General features: G+C 39.1%; 1 non-coding gene across 1 annotated transcript; it reads left to right on the top strand.

Moving 5' to 3' along the window:
- The first annotated feature begins 12,799 nt into the window (after positions 1–12,799).
- On the top strand, positions 12,800–12,871 carry Trnaq-cug (transfer RNA glutamine (anticodon CUG)). The gene has a single exon. It is a non-coding gene; the product is annotated as a tRNA-Gln (tRNA).
- The last annotated feature ends 6,029 nt before the right edge of the window (positions 12,872–18,900 follow it).

Genomic DNA, 18,900 nt, shown 5'->3' with positions numbered 1-18,900 from the left:
TGAAGTGTTGAAAGGTAGAATCAGCAAGAACTGTGTTCCAGTTCCCCGTGCTTTTAATCTTGTATTTTCATTGTTCTCTTGTCATTCATGCAGTGTATTTTCCTTCAACTTTTTGCTTCTAGACGTGCGAAAAAAAAAAAGCGGCCATAAAATGACGAAGTCCCGGCTTGAGCGAGGTAAGTCAGGGAACGAACCTTGCCGACAGCGGATGGAGGAACAGAACCAGAAAACGAAGACTGAATAACAACAACAACACCAATAACAAAACAAATCACAAGGAATGAATCTCGGCATGACGACACAGCTGTTCCCCGTCGACGCGCGTTGCTTCCGGTAACGAACGCGCCTGCACCTGCGCTCTCGGCTCAACATTACCTAAAGCTGGTCGAACGGTTCGTCTGTGTCTCAGTCTGTTTACCAATCTTTGTCCATCACTTTCCCTTCACCTTTCTCTCTCGCTCTCTGTTTGACAGCCTGTCTATCCTCACAAATTCACCCTCTCGCCAACCCAATACCACCAAACCCTACACTGTTCCTTCCTCTTTCTCCCTCATCTGCCGTTCTCATGCCAAACCCCCATGGTTTTACACTAAACTTCATTTTTCAGCGTCCTAACTTTCATCACCTTCCTGCCTTTTTTTTTTTAAATTCTTAAATACACCATTATTGGTAAAGGTAGGATATTATTCATATACCGTACACGCATAACTGCAACTATTTCGCAAACTGTTAACAGTAGCCTACAATGTTAAGTCTAGTGCCACATAAGAGTGTAAGTGTATTTGTCTTCATCATCAGCTGAATATTCCGTCACCATAGTCATTCATAATCCTGAAAGACTTTATAGAGCTCTGAATCGAGCCCATGTTCTTCAACACTGATGAAAACGGAGTGGCGACGTCACCTTAATCTCCAAAGACTAACAACATTCTACACATTTTCTGACCGGTGATTTTCAATTAGAGACTATATAGGGCAAAGACAATGCAAATAACGACTTCTTGTGAGTATGTGAGAGTCACCCATTTGTAGAAGGCATTTACGATTAGAGACCTAACTCGTATTTATCTGTAATACATGCTCCACCATGTGACAGCAGTATTTTGATATCTTAGGAAGATGACAACATGTATCATCCATTTTTTGAATGAGTAAACAGCATTTGTATAGGCCAGTGTTATCCACCAGTGCAACAGAGAACATCAAGATTTTCATACCTTTTTAAATGCAATATTCCAAATAGCATGACAAATTTGTCTGGAACTGTGTTCTCTGTGCGCTTATGTGTCTTCATCAGCATGGTTGATACTGCAGCATTATCTTAATGGTGCGGCCAATAGAAGTGGCAGTTATAAGATCTGGAACTCCCCCCTTTCTGGCGCCCCAGCGGTCGTACGCAGTGCATGTATTCCAATCATTAATATGATAACAGTTTATTAGATGAGCGGATATAACATCCCCCCGATGACGTCAATGGCCATGACTCGCCAGTGTAGGGGGAGATCACAGACAGTCACTAATCTTTCAACACAGCGCCGAGCCTGTACCTAGCCTCCGTATTTATACTACAGGTCGGTTCATGTTGCTTGACGACGGACCACAACAAAACGAAACAAGTAAAAGAAAAAAGATTGCCTCGAAAAAGTAAAAGAAACCTCTTTCATCGTTCATTGTGGATTACAATGCTTATAAAAGGGAAAACAAAACAAATGAATTTAGTCATTGAGTGGCCGAACAAAAAAAGTTACTTCCATTTGAAAGTATCCTGACGGTAAAGCAGTCTGTGTGATTTCTGTGATGAAATATCAATATCCTATCAGTTTTGTTTTGTTTTGTTTTGTTTTTTGGTTTGATCTGAATTAATGTAATATTTTTCGAATTCGTCTCTTTCCTAGAATAACGCGAATATCAAAGATGGTGTTTGTTCCACTAGCGAAGAATCTGTGTTTACCTTTTGGAGACGAGCATGCACATCTATACGTACAAAAAATTATCGTGTCAGTCCTGTTACAAACACGCAGGTGTGTACTTGCATACACTAGACAAAACACACATGTTTATCTTTATATCTCTATCTATCTATCTATCTATCTATCTATCTATCTATCTATCTATCTAGGCCTATCTACTTATCTTTATATTAAACGTAAACACACACGCTCAAATCTCAAATCTAACAATTTGAATGGAACTGTTAAGTGCATTGATCATGATTGTGTACGTTTTGATATACATATTTTGATACAGATGATAAAGTCAGTCAAATTAAAAACCCCTTCACTTGTGCGATATTATCTGAGGGAACAGATGGGTTTCCCAACACGCCATGGGTCAGGATTTGCACAGTATTAGTTCCTCTTATACCTCTTCTTCCCAACTCATTCCTCCTACCATTGACCTACCAGGTCCATGCTCCTACCACCCTCAATCCCCCCCCCCCCCGTATCTCTCTCCACCCATTCTCACTCCCCCCCCCTTTTTTTTGTTCTCGACATCCCCTCCGTCCCTTTCCTTTCTCCCTCTTCTCTCTCCTCCTTTCTGTCCGTGTGTCTGTCTGTCTTTCTTACTGGCTGTTCAAAGACGATTGACCTTGCCGTACTCTCCTGTCAGCTGTCGTCATACCGTAAATATTACATGAGTTCCTGGATCGCGGCTTCCGTTGAAACTATGATTAACGAGCCGGATGCGAGCCGACTCGCATCTTTGCCCAATGGTCGCTGGCTCGATGCCAGTGCGTTGTAACAGCTCTTTATACCCATCACACTGTAGCACACTGTATGTCGAAGGATTGCCTATATAGTTGGTGCAACATCTGAATGATTGCTGTCCACACGACAGTGATTAGAGATCGGCACCTCGAAATATGAAGATTAATATCCAACCGTATGGATTACCCTCGTTCTCTCACATGGTTGGTTATCAAGTAAAGTGTGCCAATCTATGGTGAAATCCTAATTATGAAATAATTTTCTTCGGTGCATATAGTACACACATTCATATGGCAGCTTTAGAACAGCAATCTGGAAGAGATTTTCAGAAAAGAATGAAATCTCGAAATAGACTGAATTATGTTCAGAAGTTTTGAAAATTCAGATGCGCAGTGGGAATCAAGAGTAGCCGTCCATTATCAGCACCCCCTCCTCCACACAAACACACAGACACACATCCACATACACCCTTATAGTTATCAAGAATCGTTATCGATGTTTAGCGGAAATTGTTGAACGTGACGCCGCACAGTCCGGCGTCTCGGACTTTTGTGACGTGGGTCTACATCTTCGGTAGACGGAATCACGCCCCTGCTTTGCTTTTCCTGCTACACTGGACACTGGAGGCCTCTTTGTCCGAAAGCCAGCGCCATAGCATGCATTTTTCATCGCCTGCTTAAGTCATTTCGCGGTTCAATTTCCGGACCATCCATTCATCCCCACTCCTCCTGCTCCCTCTCCTCCCCTCCCCCACCCCTTCCCAAATCCCCGGCCCTCTTTTTTTTTTATCGCACCTCCCCAATCAGTCATTTCTCATCATCTCTGCTGGAATTCACAGCATGAATAAGCGTCATTTCCTCTCATTAAATGATAAGCACCAAGTCATTCACCCATGCAGGTGAAGATTTTTTCCCCTCGAATTTCGTCGGCTGCATGGTTCCAACATTATACTTCACTGACATCTGCTATTCAGTCAAAATGAAATGTCAGATGAGGCAAAATGTCGTCATGAATGCACATTTACGTCGGAATACTGGTATACTATAGGCCTGAAACTGTTGACCGTGATTGAGTTCAAGATTAACGAGTGAAGACAGTAAAAAAACAAGTGCCAATTGTCTCCCTCTTAAGGTGGGCTCTACAGACTCGGTGATGGACATTTGAAGCGTAGCATATATAACCCCTTTCTTGGCTTATTCACTTAATTTTCACTCACTGACAAAGAAGAAGAAGAAGGTAAAGAAGAACAAGGAAATGAAGAAGATGATGATGATGAACTGAGCCTTACTGATCGACATACAAGTCCAAGAATACGCTGTTCTCACGTTCGAGACAGTTTGAAAATATATTTTCACGACTACTAACTCCCTTTAACTATCATCTGGCCTCTATATTCATAAGTGGCACAGCACGGAGATTGGTTTTATCAATGACCTCTACATTAATATGATTACACGATAATACAACAATAACGTGCAGAACGAAAGGAGGACTGTTGGAGAAGGTAGACAGAGGAAAAAAAAAGAGAGAAAAGATAGTGAACGTGAATAATGATGGCTTAGTGCTTCTGTCCTTGTGCGCATTTTGAAATAGGATTTACTAAATGTGATAGTGAACAGAAGGGAAATAATATCTGTGGAATGGTGTTGGTATTGGTGCCGATGGTGCTGATGGTGGTGCTGGTGGTGATAGCGTTTGTAATGGTGTTGGTGAAGTTGGTGCTGATGCTGGCAGCGATAATGGTGAGGATACTGTATATATGGTAATAATGTAAATTCTTCTTCGGTTTGTTATCTTTGTCTGCATGTACATTGTGCATGAAAGCGTCGTGTGTGTGTGTGTGTGTGGATGTGTGTTTGTGTCTAGTGTTTGCTCCTATATACATTTGACATTATGCTGCCTTTTAAATTCGTTTCCCTCGCTTGCGAAAGGTCACAAACCTGATCATAAGTTTGCCGCAGAGGGAGCAATTTTCATTTTTCTATCGTGATGTTGCTCGTCATGAGTGCAAATTGACACCAATTGTGATGTATGCACATCGTGAAGTTAAACTTTAATAGAGAACGATAAAATATGACTTACAACATTATATATGGAAAATTGTATACTGTCAAAGGCCACAACAGGTAGAATTTGGGACATGATCTATGATCATATTCAATTCTTGAAACCGTTTAAGTGCGATGTACAAACGAGCGGTGATTTCAAAAGATCAAGATTCAATCTTAGCTCTGAGCAACTCATCTTCATTCTAGATCCAAAGTCAATTTCTTTCGTTATTCGTCACAACAAATTTTGCCATTACTTTCAAAGTGAAAGGCGGCGCACGAATGCTGTGTAAAGTAAGCATATGTTCGGTCGAATTTCGGTGAAAACGTAAAGTTTGGCACACATATAAACATTTTTTTTCTTTCAGGTAACATGTACACTGTAAATCATTGGGCGTGATATTTTCCCCTTTGAAAACTAGAGGACTAGATCTTTAAAGCGCGATTTACCGTCCGCTTAGGTGTTTAGACATCCAAACCAACCTTGATCGGGACGGCAGCCGGGTGGTCTCCTTCCCCCAGTCACGTGACCTGCCGAACGTCACGGTCACGTCTGTCCACGTAGTCTTGAAAAACAGACCTGTGTGTGTGTGTGTGTGTGTGTGTGTGTGTGTGTATGTGTGCATGTTTTGTTTTCTTTCTTTTTTTCTCTTCTCCCCCTTTTTTTTTCTGGGGAGGTGGATGAGGGGAATAATGGCAAGACAAGGAATAGCGTTTCGGTCGATATAATTGATCATGTTGTGCGTGTGTTTGTGTGTTGGGGAACGATCAGTAACTTTCTTATAGCATTTTTTTTAATGTTATTTCATTTCATAACCAACGGGGGAAAAATTTCGAGATTGACTCTTTTGGGCATTAAAGTAATTTTCAGACATGAACATTTGAATTCGGGGAAAGTATTGACAATCATCTAAAGTTGTGAATCGCGTGGGTTGTTTTTTTTTTCTTAACTTATACAAACGACCTCCACTACAAGACCTCAACCCTTTTCCATACACAACCTCATATGCTGAAATGTATTTTCTGAGACGTAATTGACATTAACTATTTGTAACCTTTTCTCCCCCACTGTGCTACAATGAAAGGAGAAAAGAAATAAAAAAGCCGCTCCGTGCAATCTTTAGAATCAAGCATCCTAAATAAAATGCAGGCTTTCCTTTGAATGCGACATTTCCGAAGTTAATCGAGATACTTTATCGCACATAATCATGACATCTGGAGTACCTGTGCTTACTTCTGATCCTTCCTTTTTCCGTACTTAAGTATTCGAATTGCTCTTAGGACAAGTCATTTACTCTCGATCCGTGGGATAGGTTTTCCTGAAGAAACCGCTTGTTAGGGCAAACTCTTTATAACGTATACAACGAGTCTGTGACTGCCACACTAAGGCAAAGTCGCTCGTCATTTCACGTGCAGATCCCTCATAAACAATCTCGACATTTACCCGCGATGAGAACGGATCACTCCGATACCTCTTTACCGTGACAACGTCGCCACCCTCTTCTACTTTTATCATTCTCCTGACGTTTCCATGGTAACGGACATCCGATGGTCAACGTGCACGCGCGGCATGAGGGATCTGTCGTTTCTGCGAAAGAGTTTAACGGTTGTCGCCAACGAATCTCTTTGGTCGTCGCAAACTGTTTTCCAATTGAGAATGACAAGTGGATCACTCCTTCTCCTCAGTTCACCAAGAAACTGATTTTTACAGTTTTGACCTGAAGATATGTCGGTCTCCATCTATCTAGAGTGATAGATATAATGGTTCCATGACATTAACTCCTGTGACAATTGCTCCCATGAAATATCTGCACGCTAAGCCAAGCATTAATTCTACCCACGAACATAACACTAACCCTAATCCTAATTCTCACAGCAAACTAAATCTAAAACCCTATCACAACCCTAACCCTAACCCTAGGTCCTTGGAAAAAAAATAAGACCGGAGCAATTGTCGTAGGAGCAAATGTCGTGTCAATAGATAGAATACATGAGTGAATCTGGTATGAACAGTCTATCTGGTATGTACAACATCGTAACTTTCAAATGAGAACAAGGACTGATCATTATCACAGGTACTCGACAGCAGCCATCCTAAACTCTCGATCTCTGATTCATGCGAGGTTTACTGGGAGTTTGAAAGAGATAGACATGGATCGACATGATGGAGACAGAGGGAGAGACAGGCAGACCAAGGGAAGAGGGGGAAAGAGAGAGAGAGGGGGGGGGTTGGGAATGGGGAGAGGACAGGGATGTGAAACTTTCGGGTTAAGAGGAAGGAGGCACAGATTGGCAATAGTGGCCACGTACAACATTCTGATGCATGGTTGCCATGACAATACAACGCAACATCTAAACCCTCATGAGCACCCTGACGAGATAATAAGCCCCCCCCCCCCCCCAAAAAAAAAGGATATAAACTCAATATAGTCACATGGTAACAACGGACGATCTCAGGGTAAGGGGTCGCAGAAGAAGGGTGGGGACATAAATCCGCGCATCGGCGCGGGATGTCACCGCGAAAGGAAGCGACCAATCAAGCACCCACTGGGTGTTGAACCCGGGCCCTTCACCCTCAGCCCCTGGGACCTGCTGTTAGCCAATTACTCCCCACTTCACCACCTGTTATTATTATCTTTTTTTCTTTCCCCCCGACGAGCGAACGAAACATCGTTTCTCATCACATATCATTCATTCTTTCTCCATACTTCTTTGATCTATTTTTTTTTGGGGGGGGGGGGGGGGGGCAACACAATTAAGATGATCGTGTGAATTCCGATCATCGGGATCGTCTTGGACGCTGGTTTCTCTGCAGGACCCAAAGAGTACCAGTAAACAACAAGCTCAAAGGGGGAGCATGCAGTGAATATGAATACGATGACTATTTATGCAATAGCAATTCGGAAGAGGAATGCGCACTTATTTGAAATAACATACTACGGCAAATGAATAGATCATGCATCAAACAATCAACTGGAAAACAAAACAACAAAGCTAATTACGATGACAAGTATAACTAATGTCTGGAAGGAACTGACCACGACATAGCAAAATGCATGGCGTTAGATTCATTAACAGGGAAAGGAACCTGAAATTTAGTTGATAAGAATGAGAAAATTTCATCTCCTGCATTAAAATGAAGTATTTTCGCTTTTTTTGTCACATGTACAATAGTATACAATGTTACTCAACTGCAAACTATGTATAACGTATAATTTCTCAGTTAGATTACATTAGAGAGCATGTTTTTGTTGAGCTTTTCGTCACAGCATACGGTCCTCGAGAAGGGCCAAGAAAAAGCTTGCGAAGTTATTCCAATAGCTGGCGCTATAGCGAAAAATATAAGAGCTCGAAACGGCACTGGGACACGGCGTCTGTGTGGCTGTCTTGTTGAGGGTGAAACTCAGGATACTCATTCCAGTAAGCGAAACTTAACTCCACATTTGAAACTAAATGAGCTATCTGCAGCACTAATAAGCTCACATCATTGGAAATGAAATCATTAAAAAAAGAGAAAAACATTATCGGCTCAAAAATGAAGCGCAAAGGCTGCGTTACTAGTTTCCTAAATACTTCCAAACTTTGATCGCCGAAAACAGACTGCAGCAATATTCCAAACTATAATAATAAAATGGAATCAACACGATGAAACGTATAGGGGGCAATTTCCTGGTATTTCCAAAAGGGCATTATCAATTGGCTCTAACTTGTCAAATTCTGTCAACTTACTGATTTTATTCATGATATAATATTTTGAATATCGGATATTTGTAGTGGCCGACTTTGTCTATCATTCTTGAATCGAACTACTCGTTTTTACGCGACATGTATGATAAGGTCAATCAATTTCATTTCATTTCATTATTTTATTCATTATTGTTCTTGATTCCAATAAAGATCTCGTATGAGTGGGGCTACTACACATCAAGTTCAAAGAAGGATTCAACACATATATCCGTCAGCCACCAAAAATGTGAGGAATATCATTTTCTTTTTTTCTGGATCCAACACCAATGGTCAGTTCCCTCGAAGTTTGGAGGAACTTTAGAGTGCCTGTCAAAAGAGGGACAGAAAGAGCTGAGGGAGAAATTCTATACAGTCCACGTGCAAGTTGGACTCGATGAAAAGATCTAGATACAAAACCTGTTCAATCTCGTGAACTTGACTTCCGTGTATTTATACCACGGGGAGAATGGTTTCCAAACTCTCCTGCGTTGTTTCGTCAACTCTGGCCTACAGGCGGGCAATGATAGTTAAAAGAGGTGGCGTCAGTGCCTCCATTGTCAATCTACGTCTAATAGGAATTTCCCTGATGATCGGCTAGTATATATAAGCTATAAATATATATATATATATATATATATATATATATATATATATAGGCCTATATATGATCTATACGCTTGATCTATATATCGACATGTCTGATCAAAATATTGGTATTTATGTGAAATTTCAAAGTTTCTCACGTTATCATCGTAACAGCGTTATATGTAGGTGTGACGATCACATAACACGAAATTACATAAATCCATCGGCTTGCAACTCTAACACCGGGTTGTTCGTTGAAAATTATATGTATGATTGTCAATGATTCACCGGTAAGTGCAAACCTCTCCCTATTAAAACATAATCACAACTAAATTATTACATAAGTAATATACATCAGCATAGTCTTGGCATAGCCATAGACAAGCATTGGTCATATGATAGGCAACGGAAATAATAGGCCTATCTTCGTTATGAATCTATATGTCCAGAAGCGTCAAATTAGCAAAGATTTATGGACAGGCCCGTGAGATACTTTTATGGTGGTGACGTCATCACTTCATGTAGACTTTACCTGTGATTGTGACACAGACAGGCATCAATCCATTTTGAAAGCACATACGTGTGCAAATGCTTACACTCTGTATGATAATAACTATAAAGAATACGGCCCTATTTTTTCAGGGTACATAGCCTCTTCAGTATTGCTACTGTTCTCCCAGAGGGCCCTGTCATTTATACTTAAGCATTGCAGGTACACATTTATGTACATATGGGTAGAGAGGGACATCGTGGGTAAAAATATCTTGTCCAAAGACGTTATAAGCAGTCGGCAGGACTAGAATTCGGGACCTCCGTTTCAGAGGTATGCGCTCTACCACAGTGCATGCCATAAACTTTCCCAGCTCTATTCACATTATTTTACTCTACCTCAAAAAATAGTAAACTTGAACTTTCACTTTAACTTTTTTTTTTCTCCCCTGCCAGAACAGATTGGTCCCAACCTCTAATCGGAGCGCAGGTTGGGTCAACAGATTCGGGGCGAGAGAGTAAGCGAAAACAGCTGAGGCAATTAAGCATCATTTCCTTTCTGGGTCGGAGCTTTCTTGAAGAAAGAAGGAGCGAGGTTCAAAACCGGAACCCACGACGGTTCGGGAGAGAAGCGTGGATTTTACTGTCCGACCATATGTGCAACTTTTCCTGTGGAGCCACAGCACATCCTTGATGTCGAAAGCAGTTGATAATGGGGGTTAGAGTGAAACTTGACGCACGAATGATAACCAACTAAATCAATCACACATGGGGCAAGAAGACACGTCATTGAACAGACTGTCCTACCTCCATGACGTCATTGTCACGTGACAATCATTATTTGAAAGTATCGTTTGTTCATAAACAATTCCCTCGCATAACACAACGATTCTCTAACATTACACGTCGTGGTCGACGTAGGGAAATTTGCCAATCAGTTAAAAAAAAACCTCGAGTTCATTAATTTGAATCATCATAATGATTTCCGTCCATAACTCATCGTGCAGCCATGAGCGTATCCTCATATAGCACCCAAACACGCACTACACTTAATTTTGCAAAGGAATCAAAGTAAAGCAGTTTTACAGCTAATCCGTTTAATTGAAAGTCATTTTGTAACTCCGGAAGCCCTGCAGGTGACATATGCTTTGTATCATACCGAAATGTTTTATTTATTTATTCATTTTCTTGTTTAATGATTAGCTCAGCATTATTTACCCCAGACACATCCGATGTCTTTGGTATCTGTAGAATCCCCACTCTCGGGTGAGGTTTTCATTGCAGTTTTAGATAGCATTTCCCTGTATTTTACATAACAGCAGATATTCGAAAGGTGTTTGTTGACATAATTCAGGAATGTTAGAACTGGAATTCACTGTTGCAATGGGTTATAGAGTAGACTGAAAGGGGGGGGGGGGTGGGTGGGGGGGGGGGGGGACGTTGTCCACTATAGACAAAACGGCAAAGAAAGCAGAAAGTAACAAAACATAACCGAACACTTTTGTCTGTAGGTATGTAAAACCTATGACATATATTCTGAATCTCAAGATGAGCAATTATAGCACACAACGATAACGTATAGGACATTTTTACGGATTGATACAAAGTGTACCATGAGCGGTCAGCCGTATACTGGTTTGAACTGAAACAAAATAAATGTTTAGAATCAATTGAGGAACTATCAAATTCGTTTTTAGGTATACATAAATCATTAGTCACAAAGTTTAATTTGGATGTAAGCATTCAATTTCGTGTTTGGGCCTGGATTTCAAAATTCGTGCATTCAAATTGGTACAATGGGCTGGGTACGCTCTTCAAAGTTATTTCATCTTCGTCTTTGAGAGATCAATTAATTGAGTGTTCAATCTCGTAATATATAAGCAAGAGTGACCTTATCTAATTAATTACTGAATTTTTGATTTTTGATTCAATTTCATGATCCGCATTCTTTTTTATTTCAAATTTTCTCTTGCTAAACATTTTATGCGGACTTCAATATAAATCCCCCTTTTCATCATGATCACCACATCGTTTTTGTGATCTTTAATTTGCATCTTCATTTTCATCATCGTCTTCGTATTGTGTTTATAATCTTAATTTGACATCTTTAATTTCATTAAGATCATCACATTGTTTTTGTAATCTTCATTTTACATATTTATTCGGTTTAATTCATCATCATGTGTGATCCACATATAGACGTTTTCAACATAAGATTTGATATAGAACGAGTAATGTACTGTTTTAATGGACACTTTACAGATCTATTTGAATGCTCCTGTTATGAACTTGTTTGCCTATCATAAGTGAATTTAAATACTCGGAATGAGTTGGCTACGGGTGGAGACGAAGTTGAATAATCGTTAAAGGTATGCGCATTCTTTGAACTAGTATGCGCACGTGCGAAGTCGGTTTGCCCCATCAGTTAATTTGAACGACGAAAAACAACTTTTAACGACGATATTTCGTTGCATGAGCGTATTTTACGAAAAAAAAAAATCCTAATCGATTTGAAATAGCAGTGAAAACCTAATGCAATGTACTATGTTCAAAGATTTGTACTCGAAGGAAAATACATGACCGTAGACGTTGGTGGGGTAATTCCACTTCGCTGGAATTCAACGATGAACCTGCCAGTGCGCCCTGTATGTCGTTCTACAACGCACAGAGTACCGATGAGTATAGAAGCGCACGCAGTGCGCTGCGTGTGCTCAACGACGCACTCCGCAAACAGAGAGTAAGCAGTAGGCTACTCCTACACAACAAAATGACAGATCGGCATAGGAGGTCATAAACCATAGGAAAGGAGTGCGCTTCTATACTCTTTGTGTCGTAAACATTACATAGGGCACAGAATCACGTAATCCAGTGGAAGTCCTCGTACTTTTAACAGGTCATTTATAAAAGAGCTGTGATGATTACGGACATGAGTCTACCCCCCCCCCCCACGTCCTCGTGAATTCAGCTGACAGGATCGATAAGCAGTGGAAAGCATTTACTGTATTTTCCAATGTTAGGCTTCCCTCGAGTTCTTAGTACACTGTAGTACAAAAAGTGAATACGTACCTCATCAACCTGTATCAAGATAGATTTTTGATGTAGCCTAAAATGCGCTAATCGCGTGCATTATCATTACAATTATGTGCGTATCACATTGTCTGTGTGTTTGTGTGTGCGTGTACGTATTATGTGTACGCAGGTCATACGGTCGGGTTCTTACGAAACCCTGCTGCACTCGGCAGCGGTCCCATGGTGTAATGGTTAGCACTCGAGACTCTGAATCTCGCGATCCGAGTTCAAATCTCGGTGGGACCTCACTCTTTTGTTAGATCTACAATTCCTCACATTCGTATAAAAAGGAAGTACGACCACTCATCAACAAACTGTGTTAGAGATTTACGGTCGCTGATGTGTAGACCTATAAGCCAGTTCAGTTTCCAATGAACTCATCAGAACCATAGACTTCTTTTTTTTTTAATTATTAGAAGGGCGGTCGAAAATAGCAAAGCAGAAATCGGTAATTCATATGAACATTTTTGTAAGTGCTGCATAATTTGATAATTCGGTAATTTGGTCGAAAAGAATACATTCACTACTACATTCCGAAATACACCTCGTCCATACCGTACTAACCGGTTAGGACATGAATACTATGACACAGTTTTCATAAAGATAATATATGCAGTTTTTCGGACACCATATAGTTACAAGTGCTCAAATTGCAACTGTGAACTATAGCTTATTACGTGAATAAGATATGTAATAATGCATTCTTCCATCTCGTACGTAGCCAATTTTCGGGTTGTTAATTCATGTTCATTCAGACAGTGAAGAAAAAAAAAATGAGTAGGCTCTATACCGCGGGTTCTACAGTATAGTATAATACCGCACTCACACACTCTTGTATGGATTCTTGGGATTCTCGCTTTAAACACAATGGTCACACGTCACATAAACAGCAGATAACAGCGTGGTTATTTCAGAAAAGACTAACTACTAAAATGCTTGTTACATACTATGATTCTTGAAGATTATACAAGCCTGGCACCCTTGGCTGAATCATTATTGGACTAAGTCCTTGGTGATTCATTCGGGCGTATAAATCATCATCCTCGTGACGTAAACATTTAAATTCTAAGGTCGGAGACATATCGCCATCTCTCAGCTGGAACTGAAGATGATATAATTTTAATCTTATATCTGATACAAAATATTCGCCCCTGTGGTTTATGTCACGAATGAAGTTCGACATAGTTTTTGTTTTTGTTTTTGTTTTTTGCTTTATTTTTAAGCTGACCAGTCATGTCCTATAAGGGGCATTGTGCTGCAGGTCTGAAATGATCCTTATTTTATATGCTTGACGTTGTGTAACCAATATTGTCAAATAATCTACATAAAGTTTCGTAAAGTGTCTCATAGCAGCTGCATGTATGAGGACAGATCGTATATATACACACACTCACATACTGAGAGTCTAAAGAGTATCATCGCAAAATGGGCTAAGCATCACTTTTAAACATTTTAAAGTCCACCATCAGATAAAGTATTGTAAAACCTTTAAAGTGATGCCTCACTTGTAACATAACAAGGTATATTGGAGTTATGCTTAAAGATATCCCATATTTTCTTATTATTCTTTTTTGTCTTTTAGCAGATTTAATCACTATTTCATCTTAAGAATAGAGATACATGTAACTCGTTTTTGCGATCAAACATTTCATATAATTATGTATGTTTACATATATGCGCGCGTATGTTTGTGTTTACATAAAACAAGCTTTAAGTGTCTTTTCTCTCGCTCTCTCTCTCTCTCTGTCGGCCAGAAAAGGAAATGTAGTACCGATAAAAAGGAACACTGCCTTGAACCATAACTTATCAAACTCTGGGATTTTTGTCGCTTGCAGTTTGGTAAAATGTAGGTGCGCTACGATTGTGAAGCCTTGTGACGAACCAATTGATACACAAACTATTCTTCTCCGTTATCCTTCATTAACAAATTTAAGGCTATGAGTCAGACAAGGTCATACGTTGTACAATAAAAAAAACGCACTACAACGCCCGAGGACTTCCAGTATTTACGGTGTGCTCCGATTTGTGACCGGTTTTACACAACGAATACGCTTTTGCAACGGATGAAAAGTACACACAAAATTTAATGATTACGTCATTTGTGACTTTGTCGCAGCCTATAAAAGAAAACAATAACACAAATCGTCGACTTGGTCAATAGCTTTATTCCTCCATCCACAGCCTATCCCATCGGTCAGAACTGAAGTGACATAATGATTGTGTGTGTGGTGTGTGTGTGTGTGTGTGTGTGTGTGTGTGTGTGTGTGTGTGTGAGGTTAAAATATGTATAAGTGTGTCTTAGATCTATATGTCATTTAAAAAAATGGAGATCTTGCGTTCGTACATGCAGTGGACAAAATGAAACTAGAGAAGCACTCTGAGAGCGCAGACCTCCGCCAAGCACGCAGCTCATTTCCACCACTGATCTTGTTCTTCCATTAGAGATATCAGTGATTTCCACCAATACGTACTTATTTAGCATGTGCTATACGTACTCACTTGCTTATAATTATAGCATGTGCTGAAAGTCGCCCGATTTCCCAGTATACCTAGGGGCAGTGATTAATACCGTGTGTCTCAAAAAAACCCAAAAAACTATACACTTCTGAAATGCCCGCCGAGCAAAAAGATATACAATTCTGACGGAAAGGTCTACATGTATGGATAGCTTATGGACTAAACTCTCAAATGACACCAAAGAGTCTGAAAATATTTCATGCTTCTTATAGATGAGCACTGCTCACTTTTGTAAAGGGTATGAAAATTAGGAATTAGCCTTCCAATTTTGCGAGAGGTGAGTCTGTTGGAGCTCACAAAACTGAGGTTGATACGATCAGGGACACGTAGGTCCATGATATGATGAATTCATGATCAATTGCAATCTGTGGGCAAAGATTCATTTGTAAGGATAGTTACAATAATTATTACGGTTTCATCTTTCATATGACACCAAGGTGGTATTCTTTTACCATAAAAGAACGCTGCTGCGGTGTGAACTGAGGCCTCTCCATATTTGGTTGTCAGTCTAAGACCCCAAGATGAATGAGGGCTGAGTAACAACTTACAGCTCTTAATTTATTCTTAATGTATCATGATCAAGTGACACACTGTTACCACTGGTTACACACTGTTTAGATTTTTTAACTTTTACTGATTTGAATAAAATCCTCCACCCCACATTGAACATCATTCTCATTGATTTACTTAATACCCAGGTAGGGTTCATGTAACATTGATGGATTGTCAAAAAAAAAGAGAAAAGAAAGAATGTCAAAAATGTCAGCTATTTATTCTTTAGGTCAATGGGTAACCTGAATAATAAGTAGCCAGTAGCTGAAAATAAATGCAATGTGGGGTGAAGGTTTTCATTCAAGTCACAGATGTAAAGAGTGTGTAACATGAAAATTGCAACATGTACCATCACCTCATCCTGACTCATATGAACACACCATTGAGTCTACCAGGGAAATTTGCAATGCTACAATAAAATAAATGCAACTGGGTTTCACTCATGCATAAAAGTTTGGTTTAATAAACCATAAGATTCACTCAGCAAACCCAATCTGATTGCAATTGATCATGAATTTACCATATCAACTTCAATTTTGTAAGCTCCAACGGACTCACATGTCGCAAATTTAAAAGGCTAATTCCTGCGCAGCCTAATTTTCCTACCCTTTACAAAAGTGAGCAGTACTCATTCAAGTATGAATTATTTGTAGACTTTTTGGTGTCATATAAAAGTTGAGTCCATAAGCTATCCATACATATAAACCTTTTCCATCAGAATCATGTTTCTTATTTGGCAGCCATTTCAAAAGTGTATAGTTGTTTTTTTTTTCGAGACACCCTGTAGAAGCCTTTGTTACGTCATAAACCGTCAGCCGCACGGCGCGCCTCGCCCTATAGCGTGCAGAAACTAGAGCATACACGTACTTTAGTGCGCGCATGCAAACCTCAAATACGCGCAGCCTGAACTTCCAAGTTCATTGACCCTATGTATACCTGCCAAAATATCAAAAATCCTTTATAAATTCCCCCAAATTGTCGGATCACTACCAAAATTTAATCATCTGTTACTTGTATCATTCTAAACCTTTCCTGCAAGTTTCATCCAAATCCGTCAACTACTTTTTGAGTTATTTTGCACACGGACAACTAACAACGAACGAACAAACCATATTTAAAATATCCCAGTTCTTTTCTTATAATTTTTCTTTGTTAATTAATAGGTTTGGTAGGGTAATATGTTAAAGGGATGGTACAGTATTGGTGGAGATGAGAATTAGGCTTTTAACTTTTTGCGAGATACCAAGAAAGCTTCTGATATAGTACAGAGCATACCATTTTAAGAGGAATTCAAAGTTTATTTATTTTCTATTCATGTTCCATATTCCACATTTCACATTCTTTAAAATTCCATTTGATTTCGAAGTAAAATATGTTTAACACAACAGTCAATTTAGACATAATTTCACAATGTATAAGGACATGTAATATAATGATGTGTAATATGAGGAACCTACTAAAAAGCAATTAGGATGTAGGTTCCAAAGTAATAATATAAGAGTTTAATACAACGGGCTAATTACGAAAGATGACGAAACACATGCAAAATTAAACCTGTCGAGATTACAATAAAATCTACGGAATGTACAAAATGGTTTATAATGTTTATGATAAAACTCAAAGTTTCGATGCTATACATAAGATTGCAATATTGGTCAAGCAAATGTAGTCAAGCAAATGTAATCACCCGAGCGAGGCATCATTGCGAATAAGCACAGTTATATCAATTGATCGCGACAAGTAATAAAAAATCCTGATTTTTACAAATTGGCTTTTATGTTAGATTTTTAAAGGAACTCAAAGAACTTGACTGCAAGCGAACAGAATCTAACTCATTCAAGAAAGAAGGGCCGGTCGAAGTAATTGTCTAAAGGGATAAGAGTAAAAAGTACTAAAACTGTACGAACGGGAGAAAAGTGATAATAATGATCCACTGTGTATTGTAAAGGGTAATTATGGGTTTCACTGTTTTTAACAAACATTGAAGAAAATAAAATAGGAAGATTGCCAATGCTCAACTTATACCTAAAATTCCAACGTGATACAAATACAAATCAGAACCTTTCAGTAATTTACTGGAAACAAACAATATTCATTTGTATGATCCCAAAAATGTGCACGATTTAATTTTATAAATTATAGAATATGCAAGTCCTCTTTCTGAATTTAAAAAAAAAACGAATCAATTTTAGGTTTTGAGCAATTCCCCCAGGCCAATATTCCGTAATTTAAGTAAGGTATAGGCCCCTATAGAACCTCTACTATAGTACAAATTATAATAGAGTTGAATAGAGAGAATGCAATGTTGGCTTTGGGGAGAGGTAGACCTAGGCCTATTTCAATTTGTTTAAACTCCAACGTTGTTGTTGTTTTTTTTTCTTTTTATTTGATTAAAATTGGGTTTGGAATGACTTAAACATCCAAAAACAAAGTAAAACAAAGCGATCGTAAATATTAGAATCGCTTTATATCTCAGCCATTTCAAAACCAATTTTCATCAAATAGAAACGTTGAATTCCTCATAGAATTACATGCTCTTTCATATTTCATGAGAAGATTCTCATTATCTCACCCAAAAAATGTTAGAAACCTGAAATTAGATCTCAACCAAAACTATACTAAGTAAATTTACCAAGATCCCTTTGTAACAAAATAGATCAATGGTCTACAACACAAGTTTCGTTCGTCTAATCGAATTGTGGTTTATGAGATTAAAAATGTAACTGTGTAGTGTGAGGACTGTAAGTTGTAGGCTACATTTTGTACAGTTGTAGGCCTAGGTTTTCTACTTGTGTAGGAGAGTTGATCGTATCACCGGGCGCTTTTTTATTTTATTTTTTTTCGTGTCTCTGAATTCCGTAGGCCTAACCAGTTAGACTATTTAAACCTTACTCACTCAGGACTCAGAGGATAATAATATTTCGGCCAAAAATAGCACCAGTTATTCACAAAGATGTCAAAGTCCTGAAAATTACGAATTCAGCAAAATTATGAAATCATTATTCACTCCGATTTTTCAAATGCACCCCTCTCCGGTGTAAAATCGCATTATGATTCCGGACACGACTTTCGTTATAAATTGATAGATAGAGGTTCTAAGAACTTCTAGGCAACCGAAAGGAATATAGCGAGTCGGGAAAGGCGCGTTGCGCAGCTAAGCTAGCTATTAAGTTCTAACATTAGAACCCCTTTTGATGAGATGCTAT

The sequence above is a fragment of the Diadema antillarum genome, unplaced genomic scaffold, assembly GCF_040938485.1.
Source record: "Diadema antillarum isolate AM-2024a unplaced genomic scaffold, OU_Dant_1.0 seq00000420_RagTag, whole genome shotgun sequence".
Taxonomy (NCBI): Eukaryota; Metazoa; Echinodermata; class Echinoidea; order Diadematoida; family Diadematidae; genus Diadema; species Diadema antillarum.
The sequence above is the reverse complement of the archived record's forward strand: the minus strand, read 5'-3'. Positions and strand labels throughout refer to the sequence as shown.